Below are 16138 nucleotides of genomic sequence, written 5' to 3'. Positions count from 1 at the left end.
TTTTCCAACCCAAAAAGTAGTAAAAGTAGGACTATTTTATCAAAAAGTAGGAGACCTATTTCGCATAATTTTTCAATGGCATATAGTTCTAGCAATGCCATAATACATGTCTTATGATATTCCAGGAAATAAAGCATATTATTACTTATTACTTTTTAAATAACCCCAACCAAATGGCCAGTTAAGCTGAACTCAACTTCTGAACCTATTATGATTAGAAGATTACAACTAGTAGGTAGTGATATCATTGGAAACTGATTAGTAGTCCTAGACTTGCACAATTTTAAAATAGAAGTTAAAAATACTTTTGCTAAATGTAAAATAAAATCAAAGGCATACAAAGCTTTGACTCAAAACCCAGAACACAAAAACAATAAGACCCTATCCTATTGTAGACCATTCGAAAGAAGTTGAGTTCACCCTGGAAGAGGTATAGCCTTTAGCTGTTATAGTAAAATTTCTATAGTTTAATGTAACTGTTATTTATATGTAAAATATAAAACAATATAATATAATGAGCCTAACACAAGTTCCATATTTTAACATATTTTTCTGAAAACTTAATAATAGATGAATACGAATCTGGCACAGAATTAAACAATAAAACATTGTAAATTTTGCAATACAATGTTCATTAAACTATCTTTGTATCTCAAAAAATTATATACATATCAATGAAAACAAGTTACATACTACAAAATGCAAGACCCTTTCCAGATTTGAACCACAAAATGTTTTGCCACAAGTTTATTTTAACTTGTTTTTAACTTTTTTTCTTGGAAGATACTGAGAAATATTCCAGTAATGTTTGCTTGTTCTTTTCCACTTATCTTTGTTCAACTCGTATTCTTTTTAAGCTTGACTTACTTTCTTTCACCTTCTTAATTGCTGCTTCTAGCATGGTTTGTCCTATCTTCACTCCTTTCATATCATTATTAATCAAGGCATTTCTTATCCTTGTATTATCTTCTTCCATCATTTTAGTGTAATTTTTTATGTCCTCGTCAACTTCTTCCTCTTTCTTCCGTAGGGTTTTTTCTTTCTGTACGCTCTCTTTGGCTTTTAGTGTTTTTTCTTCACATTCATGTTCTCTTTTTCATTTCTCTTCAAGTTCTTTACTCTGTTTTTCTTTTTCTTCAGCTTTCTTCTTTAGTTTTTCAGCTTTCATTAGTGTTACCTGAGAAATTCTCTCTTGATACGACCTGTATGCTACTTGACTCTTTCTGATGAAATCTTTGGTTATGGGAACTTTGTGGGGAAGATTTTTGAATTTTCTCAGCCCATCTTTGGTAGATTGAAGCCCACCCACACCCGCTGCTGGCAGACATGATCTGTTTGATGTGAGGAAATTACTGGTGTCAGAAAATCCCCGCTCGACATCAGCATTACCATGGGGGAGAACAAGTATTGATTTTACCAGCCTTGTTAATTCTGGAAATTTTTTTCCTCCAAGTGAATTTTGTAAAGAAAATTTTTTCCCCCAGCAGTGATCTATTCTTGTGCTTCTAATGTTTTGAGAATATTCTTCCTTTTCACTTGAATGTTCTCCACCACTCTCCTCTTCAATATCTTCTAGGATATTCTCACACTGTGGTATTTTCCATTCATCAATAATAGCATCTAAATCCACACGTGGAACCAACTGTACAGATTCTGCAAGACTTTTCATAGTTTTACTAGACAAAAGATCATGCCTCTGCTTTAAATTGAGACAAGACGAATTTTGTATTATTGGATTCCCCAATGGTAGTTTTGAGATGGCATGCTGCATAGCCTTATGGTAGAATTTCCTCATCGAGTACAAAAGAACTGTCTGAGTTTCTTAAACAAGATGTGTACATCAATAATTAAATCAACTACCTTTTGCCCAAATTCTCTGACACCTTTCCCAAAAGTATTATAAACCAAATGCCAAGGACATGTTTCTATATCTAAAAGAGAAGGTAAATCTAGAGCATTCTTACATTTACAAATAGCAGCAACCACTGCTTTATTAAAATTTGGGCCATCACTACCCAATGTTACAAGATCTTTGAGCATCAAGTTGTTTTCATTCATTGACTTCATTATACACTCTGTAATATCTTTAGCTTTTGCTTGCCCCATGATATGAGTACTTAAGTGATTAACATTCACTTTGTTGTCTTCCTTAGACCAATATCTTATCTTGATATCTAGTTGCTTCTTGATCTGCTTATTTGTCAGTTCATCATATGAAAGAGTAAATGGTGAGCAGGAACTGTTTAGATCATTTACTAGGAGAGAAAGTAAATATGGACCAATGGCTTCGAAAACCATGTTAGACACTTTCGATTTATTCATTTGAAATTTTCGAGCTATTGAACTGTCCTGAAACCTTTCCCTAAATGTATCACCAATAGAATTTGAAGAAGCATAACTTAAGTTTGAAGCCGCTGTTTTTAAACTCCAGATAAGTTCGGCTTTAGTGACACTGTCTTTTTGTGACCATAATGAAATTGATGATGTAGGACCAGATGGACCACTTTGCACAACAACCTTCTGTATCTGTTTTTGTGTTCCACTAAAAAAATCTCGAGATTCAGATAAATGGAGTTTTGTTTCAGAATGACTCATCAACTGACTCAACCCCCTATTATCACATCTCACTGATTTCTTACAGAACTTGCAAAAAGCTTCAAATTTTTAACTATTCTTTTCATACCATTCTTCCAGAACAACACCATTTGAGTCTTTGACCTTCAACCAGTCTTCTGAAAATAAAGTTTTGTGACTAGGAATCTTGGCTGGTTACACAAGATTATATACCTGAAATAAACATAAGTAGGTAATTTAGAATAAATAATTTTTATATCATCACATTAAAATCCATTTGCTGTTTTGTGTTGTCATTTCGTTGTGCCCACCAAAAATGTCTAACAACTGTTGTTGGGCATGTTACAATACAAAAAAAAATATAAAAAAAAATCCTTGATATGGCGTTGTAAGGAAAAACCAGATTTAAGTTAGAATAATTATTTCAAATGATATTATCTGCATTACCCACTACTACATAAAATTTCTAGCATGTTGCTTCAACAGCATAGGGCTGGAGCACCAAGAAAAGTGACCCTCAGTTAATCTTCATTGGGGCTGACATGAAAATAATTTACTTACCTACTTGGATACTTTGACTACACTTCAATTGGCAAATGATGGCAAAAGTAGGGCCATTCCTACTTTCCTACTAAAAAGTAGGAAAAATAGGAGGTCTGGAAGGCCTGCAATTCCTATTTGAGAGAACGTGAAATTTATCTATTATAGGCCTACTTTATATTATCTGTTTTGACTGTATATCTTTTCTCCAAAGTTTATTTTTAGCCAACTGTATTATTTGGTCAAAGTTCCAATATTTATATCTTTGTATAAAATTGTGCTAATGAGTTTAATATTTGTTTGGTGTTACAAGTAGCCTACTTGCTAAATCAGGGCAGTAATTTCAAGGATGAAAAAATATTTAAAATTCTATTGTTTGGGTATACCTGATAAGTATTGTTTAGCATTTAAATTGTCTTAAATACTACAAATCCATAGCAAAAAAAAAATAAACAAATTGTGTATCTGGATGGATAATAGTTAAATTTAATAGTTTTATTACTTCCTTTAATGTAATTATGCTTTAAAAACAAATTTTGTGTTGATTGCAGAAGCAGCATCTGCAGAAGTGGTTGTAAACCTCACACATCCTGCTGTTGAAATGGTAGTTTACATGCCTAGTGACAAGGTAATCTCAGAAAGTCATTCTAAAGGTAACATATGTTTTCTCCTGTAATATTTATTCCCTACAAGTTATTGAAATTGTCACTTATGCCATTGTAATAATAATAGTAATATCTGTTGATAATATTTGTAATGTAATAGCAAGTGCAAAAGAGTTATTCTACGAAACTTACAGAAATGATAGCTCTTAACTGATAGTGACAAAATGTTTAAAAAAGTAAGCTTTTAGGACTGAGCCTTAACTTTGGATATATACTATCTAAAGACAACAATTAAAAGGTACAAAAAGTAGAGGAAAATAATTTATGTTTATTAAAACATTTCATTCTGTTATTTTATTGATACCAACTAAGTTCCAGAACAGATGGTGTGTATGTTACAAATATATAAATGAAATGTTTTCATTGTAAATGGCAATTATATACTATTTTCTAAAGTATAATTTCAGTATGTATGAATCTTGTTTAGTTCACATATATTGCGGACAATTACAGTACTTGAATGTTCCAACTGTACAGTGAAAATAAACTATAAGGTAGGAACTGGGGTAAGTGGAACCCAAAATTTTGATAGTTGAGATTGGAAGTAATGTAACTTTGTGGATAGGAGTTTTTTTTCCCTGTAAATTTTTATAGGAAGCCACCAAAGCTTTATCTAAGTGTACAAGAAAAGAAATGCACAAATGTTACCAACTTAAAATACAATAAATTAAAATAAATTGAAATGTAGCTATGTTACACTTGCCCCATACCCTGGAGTTAGTGTAACCCACTATTGTTGGCCACAAAAATCAGTTAACACAGATGTAAAGAAGCAAAGTTTACATTAAATTTGTATTTACTACCATGCTTGTCAACAACTGGATCTGGGAGGAAATAAAATATTTCTTCAGGAGTGATGACACTTCTATCAGTAACATCCGGCCAGTGAAATGTTGATGATGTGCCCATCCTCCTCGCGAATTTCACTTCAATATCAGGTTCCTTTTCCATTATTTGTGCAACAAAACATTTCACAGTCTTTTTGGTGCAAAGTTTTACCACACACCAGTCACTTACATTGAAGTTTGTGAGATCTTTCTCTGCAATGTTCATAAAGTCACATTCTTCCTTTTCATCTCTCACAATGTCAGAACCGTCGCACTCATCAGAGTCTTCCTGGCAAACTTGAGATTGCTCATCAACTTCACTTGTTTCAATAGGTTGTATCTTCTTCTTTTTTGTATGCTGCTTCTGTGCCTTACTGTTTTTCACACGTTCTTCAAGTTTTTCTAATGCTTGTCTTGATGTTATAACTTCTGCCTGACCACAAATGCGTTTTCTTGTAGTTTCTGTTCTTGATGTTTGTTTAAACTGATCTAACAGCAAATCCTCAAATGTTGTCATTCTACGTTCTTGCTCGGGCTGCTTCAAACTTGCTTTTTCAGCACTTTGAGCTACTGTGACTCTGTTCAGCAAGAATGATGATGTTGAGGGTTCATCTTGTGGATCCAATTGAACATTTGTAGTTACTGTTCCCATTGGTGCTGACTGGCACACTGAAGATTCTTCTTGGGCATGGGTAGGTGGCAGCTGAATAGTTTCTTCTCTATAGGTGGATGGTAGAGATATGTCCTTTGCCACAGTTGTAATGGTTTCTTGATTCCGGTGCCGATTGCAAAATCTCCTGTAAGCTTCTGGTTCAAAGGATTCTTTGGCGATAACAGTGTCACAGAATGGGTAAATCCCAGCTTTTTTGAAACCATTAATAATAATAATGGGGTCTAAGTCTCCCCAGATTTGTGATAATATTGAAACAAATTGTGATTTTGGCAACTTTCTTCCATAATTTTTTCTTTTCCATTTATTCACAGCTTCATCCCATTTCAGTTTCAGTGGTCTGAAGACCCTGAGATCCATTGGTTGAAGGAGATGGCTCGTGTGTGAGGGTTATTTCAAAATTATGATTTTCTGCTCCACTGCTATGTGGACAAGATCAAGACCAACATGGGAACTATGGCCATCATAAATGAGCACTGCTGGCCTTTCTGGATGAATGTTGGTAATGTAGTTTTTCGAAAATTAACTTGTGAATGTTTCTGAATCCATCCATCCATTGGTTGTTGCTGTGTACATCGTTCCGGGATATTCTTGACCATCTGGGGCAATCCAGGATTTCCAAACATTTTTCCCTTTGAAAATGATTAGAGGAGGTAGTTTTTCTCTAACTGCATTGGCCGCCATTAAAACAGATATGTTCTCCCTTCCTGGCCCGCTTGTCACCCGATGTGAAGGAGTACCCTTCTCACCCACAACTCTGATCCTACTGGGATCCAAACAGAAGCTGGTTTCATCCAGATTCCATATCTGGTTTGGAGGGACATTCTCTGTGATTTCCTTTAACTTAATAAAATAGTCATTTATTATAAACGGGTCAACACACTTTTTCCGTGACACTTCCACACTTTGAGGCTTCTTCAGACTCAGGTGATATGTTTTTTGGAATCTATGGAAGAAATCGTCTCCAGAATTCCATCCTTAAAAGGTGCTACTATTTTGTTCTCATTTACATAGCGACCAATGATCTCCAATGTTTCTTTTTTGGAAAGCCCAAACCCCCACTTCTCCATCACCTTGAGCGATTCTGAAATTACTTTTTCATCTTCTGCAGGAAGAGCAATTGGGCGACCAAAAGATTGACTTTTGACACTTCGCTGTCCGCTGACATGTTTGTATACAGTAAGTTTAGGTATTTTAAAAACCTTTGCAGCTCTATATACAGTCATCTGTCCACTTTTCACAAGCTCCACAGCCTTGTTTAAGGTGGCCTTTGAATACGAAGGTGGCGCCTTTTTACAAACGTATGTGCGCACCATTTTATCTGCAACAAAACAACAATGTCAGCTAACCTAGAAATGACTCACAATAATTACCTGGCAATGACATCACATTTTACATTAACTCAACTTATGTGATATTTTATATCAAATGTATATTAAGATAAGACTGATTTTTGCAAAGTGATCTGCCACTATAAATGTTTTTAGCTTTTGAGCTCTAGCGGGGTTAATAAACTGTACTTTTCTTTTCGCTACCACAGCGTTTCTTTTCAGGAATGCTTTGAACCAGTCTTTACCTGCGCATTTGGTGCTATCATTGAAATAGTTTGGAATGTTATTTAGCTCAGAGAATCTGTAGACCAGATGACGCAGGGTCGGTGGTATCACAGGCAGGCCTATGTCTGCATATCTGATAATTCTACTTACCAGATCAGCTTCTTGATTTTCATTCAAGATAGATTTTCGCCCCAGAGATTTCTTCATACTTCCACTCTTGAGATGATTTCTAATGATTCTTCTAGGGATCCTGTACTTCTCTGCGGCCGCATACATACTTAAGAGATCTCCTTTGCACGGCACTAACTGCAGCCGCAAGATTGTCTTCTGACCGTACTGCTCTTTTGGGCGGCATCGTGGTCGATGTCTCTGCGCATAAAGCAAATTCAAATAATTGCACACATGTCCCCTTTTAAATAAAAACAGCATAATGCTGCCTCCCAAATGTTGTAAATACACAATTATTAAAAAGATTTAAAAAAGGTTTTAGAGTGCATTTTTATTGTTAGCATGTGTTACTACCATTTACTATGGATAAAACAAAACTTTTTAACAGCCTTTCTTGCTCCTCAAAAAGTTTTGCATATAATTAGGTTTTATTGTTTATTATGTGACAATTTAAGCATGCTCCATTGCACTTTAAAATTTGATCAAGAAATAGTAATGTTTAATAAACATCTGTACATAATAACGAAAAGCAATGAAAATTATTCAGTAGGAAAGTACAGTAAGTTGAAGGGCAAAAAATGTGAAAACGTATAAAGAAACCATTCATTGAAAAAAATATTTGTTTAAGAAAAAATATGGTTTTAAGAAATGTCCTAATCAAATCATATATAAAGAGTCATTTTAGTACATTTTATTTTAAATAGAAGTTCTCATCACAACTGAGAAACAAAAGTAAATAAGTTAAAAATTTGTTTGCCCCTACTCGACTTGAACCCATGATCTCTAGTCATGGAGTACTTTTACTATAGTCATTAGGTTACATTGATATTGCAGATGCTAGTGTAATGCCATAGTACATTGTCAAAATTATTTCAACATCATCGTAAATGCAAACAGAGGAAAAAACATATCTGGAGGGTAATAAGGCATATCGATTATTTTGATAGGCCTTAATACACGCCTACCTCCTTATTTAAAAACAGACCCTTTACAAATCCTAACAGCATCAAAACCTTTTTCAAACAACTTGGTTCGTAAAGAGCATGAACTGGGGAAAATATAGAGCATACATTTATATAGTTTAATGTTACTGTACCAAAATTACTTACGATTGTTTCTGACGGATATTTGTTACACTCGCTGCACAACCTGGCGCGCCACTGGTGACTGGAGCGGGGTCACGAGGGCCCGCGTGCAGATTACAACTTGTCTGCGCCTAATGAGTGTATGCCAGGAGCGAGCAGGCATTCAGACATTCCCACTACATTTTTATCGATCGTAGGCCTTATTACTCGCAGGTACCTTATAAAATGCAGGAATTATTCAGAAACAGGAAAATAATGCATAAACAGACTTGCAATCATTCTCATACAAAGCCTAAATACAGGAAAATAGAATATAGTGTGCAAATATGATTAGTTTGAAAAAAAATTAAGTTTCAAAAAATTTTCTCAGAGAAACCCCTAATTTTTATTGGTTCTCTATAAAAAAATAACTAGACACTTACCCATTAAAAAAAAAGCAACGCCACTATAGTCTTTCACTTTCAATATATGTTAAAAATCCATTACTGATCACCATACTACATAAAATTTTCTCTATAACTTCATATTGTAACTTCACATTTAGTTCCAGAATTTCATCATAGTTTTTTTTTGCTTGCTTGTAACTCTAAATCAAGTTTAAAATTTTTTTCTTTTAATTCTGCTATCTCAGCTCACAAAGATTGGACTGTAGTGTTATATATTACTTCGGTAGGTGTCGATGATGATGATGGCTTTTGTCTAGCTAACCTTTTATCTAACACCGTCATCAAAGACATTTCCTTGGCTTTTTCATGTGCTCTGTTAGTCAGGAGACTTTGCAGAAAATAACATAGGATACATGATAAGTGTAATGAATCACATTACATCACTGCTATACAGTACATATTTAATAAAATGTGGTTACATTATCAAGTCACTTTCACCAAAATAATGTTAAAAAATAAATAAACAAAATAATGTTAAATATTAAATCGATTCACATTGCTTGGCAGTTACAATTGGGCTTTCTCTCACCACTTCATTGATTTATATTTTTTTTAAATAACATGCATGCACAATTTCCTCCCATTGCCTTCATAACTATTAAATCAGTGTTTCTGAAATAAATTAAACTTATATGATATTGAAAAAATACTAACAGACTGACATGATGATGGTCCTGTACATTCAACTGGTTCCTCCATTTCGGAACAGCTGTTTGACAACAAAAATCTCTGGGGAACCGTCTTTCTGCGTTTGTTGAGCTTCATTTTTAGCAATGTATGGTGATCATCTGGAAATAATTACATATTATAAGACCAGGATGTGAAGTTATAATCTGTTCACTGGTATAAAGTCAAAAGTTCAACCAAGTATGTCAGCAGTGTACAAACATATTCTGATGCAATGAGGTAATTTACCTGAAACTGAAAGCACAGTGTTTTGCGATGCCACATTTAACATTACCCACATGGTTGGTATTTTGGTGCGATATATAGGTGCATTTACATAGTTAAGTCAACATTACAGCATTTAAAGTAAGTAATGAAAATTTTGGGAATGGTTTAAAATGTGTGAAATAAGGACTGTTTAGAAATGAATAAAAACAAAGTAAATTTTAATTTTCATTGTTTCATTATGACTTGAATATTATACATTTTATGAAATAACACACACAAGTACTTAATTGTAGCAAAAAAATAAAACATTTCCTACCAAAGAATACTATCAGTAACCCTTGAAATATGAAAATAATTCACACATAATCTTTTACAGTATTATGGTATCAGTAACCCTAGTCAGATCACAATCATGTCACACATCATATTCTACAGTATTATGGACAGGCCAGTTCTGAATGTCTGTGTAGAATCCCAAGTGCTCATCTCCCACATATTTCACCACTTGTTGTATATCTTCTACATTCTTGCTGTTTATTGTAACTTTTCCGTGTGGATATGCTACATTCTGAGGCATATTGATAAAACTCACACCAGGCAAACCTATATCAAAAATATGGCGTATTAAGCCATCTATGTATTCAGATGTAACGACAATGTGCTTATATGCAGCTTTGTACACAAATTCTGCATAATACCGTATTTACTCGCATAATCATCGCAGCAATTTTACCAAATTTTATGAAAAAAATGTGAGGTGCGAACATTATGTGAGGAAAAATTTAAAAAAAAAATTTTTTTAGTAATTTTTTTAGTAAATCACTTGGAAATGCTAAATTAAAGAAGTTAATATCTAGGTACATGGTACCTAAACATAATATTTATTTAAAATATGCACAAAATAAACAAAACAACTTTTGGTTACAAGAAGTTTGGCAAAATAAAAATATAGTATAAACACAAAATTGCGAAAAAATCAATAAACAAAATACATTTATAAAACACATTCAGTCTGAACACTCACCAAGTTTATCTATTCATTGTCTGAACTAGATTCTGATGGATCAGATTCATTTGCCGGGATGGCAACGTCATCTTGGTCGCCGCTGTCGTCACTGTTCTGGCGCCAGATCGTGTCGTCCTCCGTACCGTCTAGCGCGCACGAGATGCCAGTCTTCTTAAAACTCTTCACGACTATCTCATGAGTGATGAGACCCCAACTTCGCATTATCCACTCGCAAACCAAGAGCAATGATGGTCGCTTCAGCTTAGCGTCCCACTGGCCATCCACTCCCCATACAGGCGACGGAGATGTCCCTTGAACGGCTTGTTCACCGAGACATCTAGGGGTTGCAGCATCGATTTCAGGCCACCTGGGATGGTAGCAATATCAGTCCTCGACTCTTGCAACCTTCGCTTCACTTCCTCAACCAAATGAGCGCGGAAGCTATCTTACACCAACAAGGCCTTTTGTTTCAGGAGACCCCCTGGCCGGCGCTCCCACACAGTCTTTACCCAGTCCTTAACGAGCTCAGCGTCTATCCAACCCTTTTCTTGAGCACGCACATGTACGCCTGGAGGAAACTTCATTCCCTTAGGCAACGTCTTCCACCCGTCGGCCGTCACTGCAAGCATTACTGTGCAACGCATCCGCTCATTCCCAGTAGTGCGCATAATTATGCTTGACTGCCCCTTCTCGTTGACTGTAGTGTTCTGCGGCATGTCAAAATAGACCGGCGTCTGATCTGCATTAGCTATCTGCGAGAGGAGGTAGTCATTTGTTTAACGAAACACTGGAACTCGAACACTTTGTTGTCAAAGTCCTTCGGCAATTTCTGGCAAAGGGATGTCCTCCGCCGGAGTGAAAAATTTTCACGTCGCATAAATCTCATCGCCCACCCACGACTGGCCTTGAACTAGGCGTGCGGTATGCCACGCGCACGTGCTTCATTTCTAGATAAACACTGCACGCATTGTTCCTTAACTCACAAATGTACTCAGTCACTTGCGCATCCACTTCAGTAATCTTCCCACGCTTAGGCCCTTGGAAAGCTCGCCTAGATGAACTTGTGTTATTCAAGTTGTCTTTTTGTTTTCGCCAGTCACGAACAAGTTTTTCACTTACTGAAAATTCTCTTTCCGCGGCCCGATTTCCGTGTTCTTCTGCTAATGCGATTACGCGCAACTTTGAAGCGGGAGTATACGAATTGTATTTACCCATATTCTCACAAAATGAACTTTCTTAAACTCTGCAATTACCGGTACTTTCCACTCCAACGCAAACGAGATAAAACAATGGCATCACAGCATCTTATCTTCCACACACATTCCTTCCTCCCACACAGCCAATTAGGACATGCCGCTCAAGGTTGGACCAATGATAAGCGCCACACGCCACGTGAAAGCAGGCTGTTCCATTGTTTTTACGGCTGTTCCATTTGCGCCTCAGTCGCCGTCAATAAATTAGGGTGCAACGATTATGGGGAGAATCTTAAATACCAAATTCATTACCTCAAACTATTAGTGCGACGATTATGCGATGGCGATGATTATTCAAGTAAATACGGTAGTCCAAGAACCAGTGGGCGACTACCTATATGTATTTGACCAGACCTGAGTTTTTGTACATAGAGGCCCTTATACCTACCATACATGAGGTGGGGACTCACTAAGCCTAACGTGGTGGACGCGACGGGCGCTCAGGTAAGACAGGTATCGATTTTTGGTGAATTTTAAATCCACTTGATCATGTCTGCCGTTTTTAAATCCGAAAATATACTATTATTACTATCGGAAAATAACCATGGCAGACCATTATCGCACGGTTAATATTAAGGCAGACAATTTTGAAAATGCCAAAAAAAAAATTAAGTTTTGAAAGTAATTGACCAGATCTGCCATTGATATATTTTATTCATTATACTATTTATCACAGCAGACGTCATCACAGATAATGAAATATTAGCTGTTATCCGGTCGGGTGGATATGTATTACGTTTGCAGTTTTACATTAATATAATTCACTTGTGATTTACTTTATCACTGTATTTATAGAAATTAATATTTTTTTGTAAGGTATATACTGAACTACGTAAGTTAGATGTAGATTTATAAGAAAAAAATCATAAATATTAAGTTATTCCGCTGATAACAAAAAACTAATTCACATCATTATTTTACGTTTTTCTTTTTATTATGTCAAGAAAAAATTTGAAATCATTGAATGAATTTAAAAAAAAATTATGCATGCATTACAATAACAATAGATGTATCATTTTTCATTCTACTTCGTCATCGTAGTCACTATTGCTAAGTGATTCGTCTTCATCAACAATCGAATCGGATTCTGTAAAAATAAAACTTAAATTGTAAAATATAAGTAAATTTTAAACTAATCTGAACATGTTCGATAAAGAATAGATTTTTTATCAACTTACCAGGGACATTGGTGATTAAATCACTCACAAAATCTGGAAGTTGATCACCCTCGAACCATTTAAAGACAAATGTGTTGTCCTGCTCAATCTAACCGTACTCCAATGGGTCCAACATTGTAGGTTGCTTTTTGTAAGCATTTTTCCAAATAGAGAAGATATAGTGGGCTCTTAAAAGTTGTTGATAAAGCTCACTCTTACATGGTGGTATTGAGCTTGCATCAAAATTTTGAATTTTTTTTTGCTAAATTTTTTATTGACGTCTGAGGCATTATAGCTGCTGACGAATAGTTAGAACCTTCCATCATCTATGTCATTTGATTTATTGGCGTTATATAGCTGGCAAGTGAAATGCTGAATAGTGTTAAATAGTTCTTGTAGCTGGTCCTCTGTTAAATTTTCTTCACCAAGAGTAGCAAATGCTCGTTGAAACCCAGCATTTTTTTTTAGCAAAGTAAAAGGTTTTTTTCTTTTCTTTATTGAAGAAAGCGGGATTAAAATCACATCCAGTAAATGCATGGAAGCCGATTAAACTTTTGGATAGCAATTCACCAAACTCTCTATAAATTTTAGCTATGTCAATGTATCTTTCATTATTTCCTGTTACATAAAGCATCCAAATATTAGATTGATAATTCTTTAATCGTGCCATATTACCCAACATTATAATCAAAATATTGGTATCAGAGGCACTGATTGCAATATTCGACTGTTCTGCGATACTACAATCATGATAGATTATTTTTGTATCCGCCTCTTCATGTGGAATACAACATAAATCAAATAATAAGCACAAAATCACATGAATCAATTATCTCGTTCTGAATTGTTGGACTGATGTATTTGTTATTTTCTCCGGGGTTGCTAAGAACACTTCTTAAGCTGTCGTCTCCTCTGGCTCTAAATTGTAGAAGTGCACGAATATTGCCCTCATTACCTTCAGGTTCTTCTACAAAAACGATTTTCCCCGAATCTCTGTGACCACGGAGAGATATTTCTTGTCTTCCGCAGAATGTGACTGCTTCAATTATCGGGACTATAACTTTCCTGTTTGCCTCGATCTGCTTGGCATGCTGTTTGTAAATTTGGTTTTGTACAGAAAATTCTGTAGGACTGGTTCAAACAGCCAGAAAGTGCTCCGCATCAGCAGCACAGCCAATGTGATACTGGAGAGATTTTTTTTTGAGAAGGATTCAGTAGCTTTCCTCCAACAATCAATTTTTTTTTTTGCAAAAATCCCAAGTTCTTGTGAATTGATTCCAGCTCCTGATTTTGAAAAAAGGACACAAAACTTACAAAATGCCCCATTTTCTTTACCTGAATAGCATAGCCATGGCCACCGAGTTAACCAATTATGCTGGAATTTCAGAAAATGCTTTTTCTCTGTACAGCTTCCATTTCTATGTTCTGTTGCAGGAAATTTGTAGCTTTGTGGAGGCACCCAAATATTTTTCAAAACTTCCTCTCTCTCGTGATCATTCAACGGTCTGTTCAGGTTTTGTGAAATATCTTTTGCATCTACGCTCTGAGTTGCAGTATTATTCGTATTTCTATCATCCATAACATCTGCATCTGAAGCTACTGCATTCGTATGGTGTTCTGTATCATGAGATATTGATGCGCATTGTTTTTTGGCAAAGAATTTAGAAATAGAAACCTGGCACTTAAGCTTTTCTTTATCCATAACGAAATGTCCAAATTTGTTTCTGAAAAAATAAAGAAAAACTGAATTGTAGCAGTTTTGAACCTATTCAGATTATATATTTAAATAAAACAATTGAAATAAACAATAAAATACTACTGTAGTGTGTTATAAATCTTATGTTGAACCAGAGAAAATAATTTAAGAATGTAAACGTAAGCGTCGCATTACTGCAATGCTAGGTCCCATTTTACTTTTTTAAATCAAGAACATTTCTCATACTGGATTCATAAGTGAAAAAAATTTTTCTAACTAACCTAGGTAGATTCTGTCGAAGGATGAAATGTACAGAAAGGAAAAACTATATAAACTATATAATAAGTTAATAATTGGGTATGATGATTTATCGCAAACATGTTTCAAGCCGGCATCGTTTTCAGAATAACATAGCTTACTTTTAATGTTTTAACTGGATATGGGCATTTTGTCACGACATAATTGTAATCACAGACGTAGTGCATTGCAGTATTGGCATTCTTGCTACACACACGCCGGCCAATAGCGAAATGAAAACTTCAGTCAGTCGTGCACAGCATATTGCAGTCCAGCAAATAGCCAATTTCTCCGCGATAAATCACCACCTCTACAAATAACATTTATTCGAGTGGCATATTACATGCATGCAATACTTTCATCATTGAATGGTGGCACGAACATCGAACAGTTAAAATTATTTTCAATTACTGTAAAAATTACATTCATAATGGGAATATTGTGAAAGTCCGTAATCAGGGTCCTGGTATAAGCTGTTTTTAACTAAAATGGTCAAGTACGAGCGAATGTGAAGTCCGCGGATAAGGCGGACTGACTGAACAAGCAGAGAAGACTGGTTTACAAAGAAATATCTTAATTATATTTATGTAACAGCAAAGGAACTATACCTGAGTCATTCACAAATCATTGTGGCTGAAAAAATTCCGGACAATGGAAGGCACCATACAGGTTACAACTGCAGCAGACAAACGCACCCAACACGCACTGGCACTGCACTGTTACCATCAAGTCCTTGGCAATAACTGTGTGCTGTGTGAATGAAGGAAAGGAGCAGGTACGCTCTGTCCACCGCCCGTCAGGTAGTGGGTGTGCATACTTATTCCGTGACGTCATGGCCACATCGTCTACCGTCAGCCAGGCTCCAGGCGTGTAAGTTTTAGGGCAACCTTTTGTGTCACTGAGTGATTTAGAGAGGGGGGGGGAATGTCACCCGTGCCGCCCCCCCCCCCCCCCCCCCCCCCGTGACTACGCCACTGTACAAGCAGTATGGCTGCGTGTTCAAAAAGAAACACCTGGTAAACTTTTCTACAAAACAAGTTTAATGAAGATTCATTTAAAGTAGTAGATCTTCACAGAAATTCTAGACAGAATCTGCAGCTGCCACTTAGAAAAAGTGTGCAACCTCTTAAGACAGCTAAATTAAAGGATCTCATGACTCTAATACAGTGGATCCCAGGACACCTCAGAGATTATTATAAGAATCTTCCGCATTCATCAGTAGCTTTGGAATTTCCTGAAACCGATTAAGTGTTATAAAATGTGACTTAAAGTGTTTGAAGGTAGCTCAATGCTGTTATTCATTT

The sequence above is a fragment of the Bacillus rossius genome, chromosome 5 (assembly GCF_032445375.1).
Source record: "Bacillus rossius redtenbacheri isolate Brsri chromosome 5, Brsri_v3, whole genome shotgun sequence".
In the NCBI taxonomy this organism is placed as follows: Eukaryota; Metazoa; Arthropoda; class Insecta; order Phasmatodea; family Bacillidae; genus Bacillus; species Bacillus rossius.
This window is presented reverse-complemented; position numbering follows the sequence as displayed.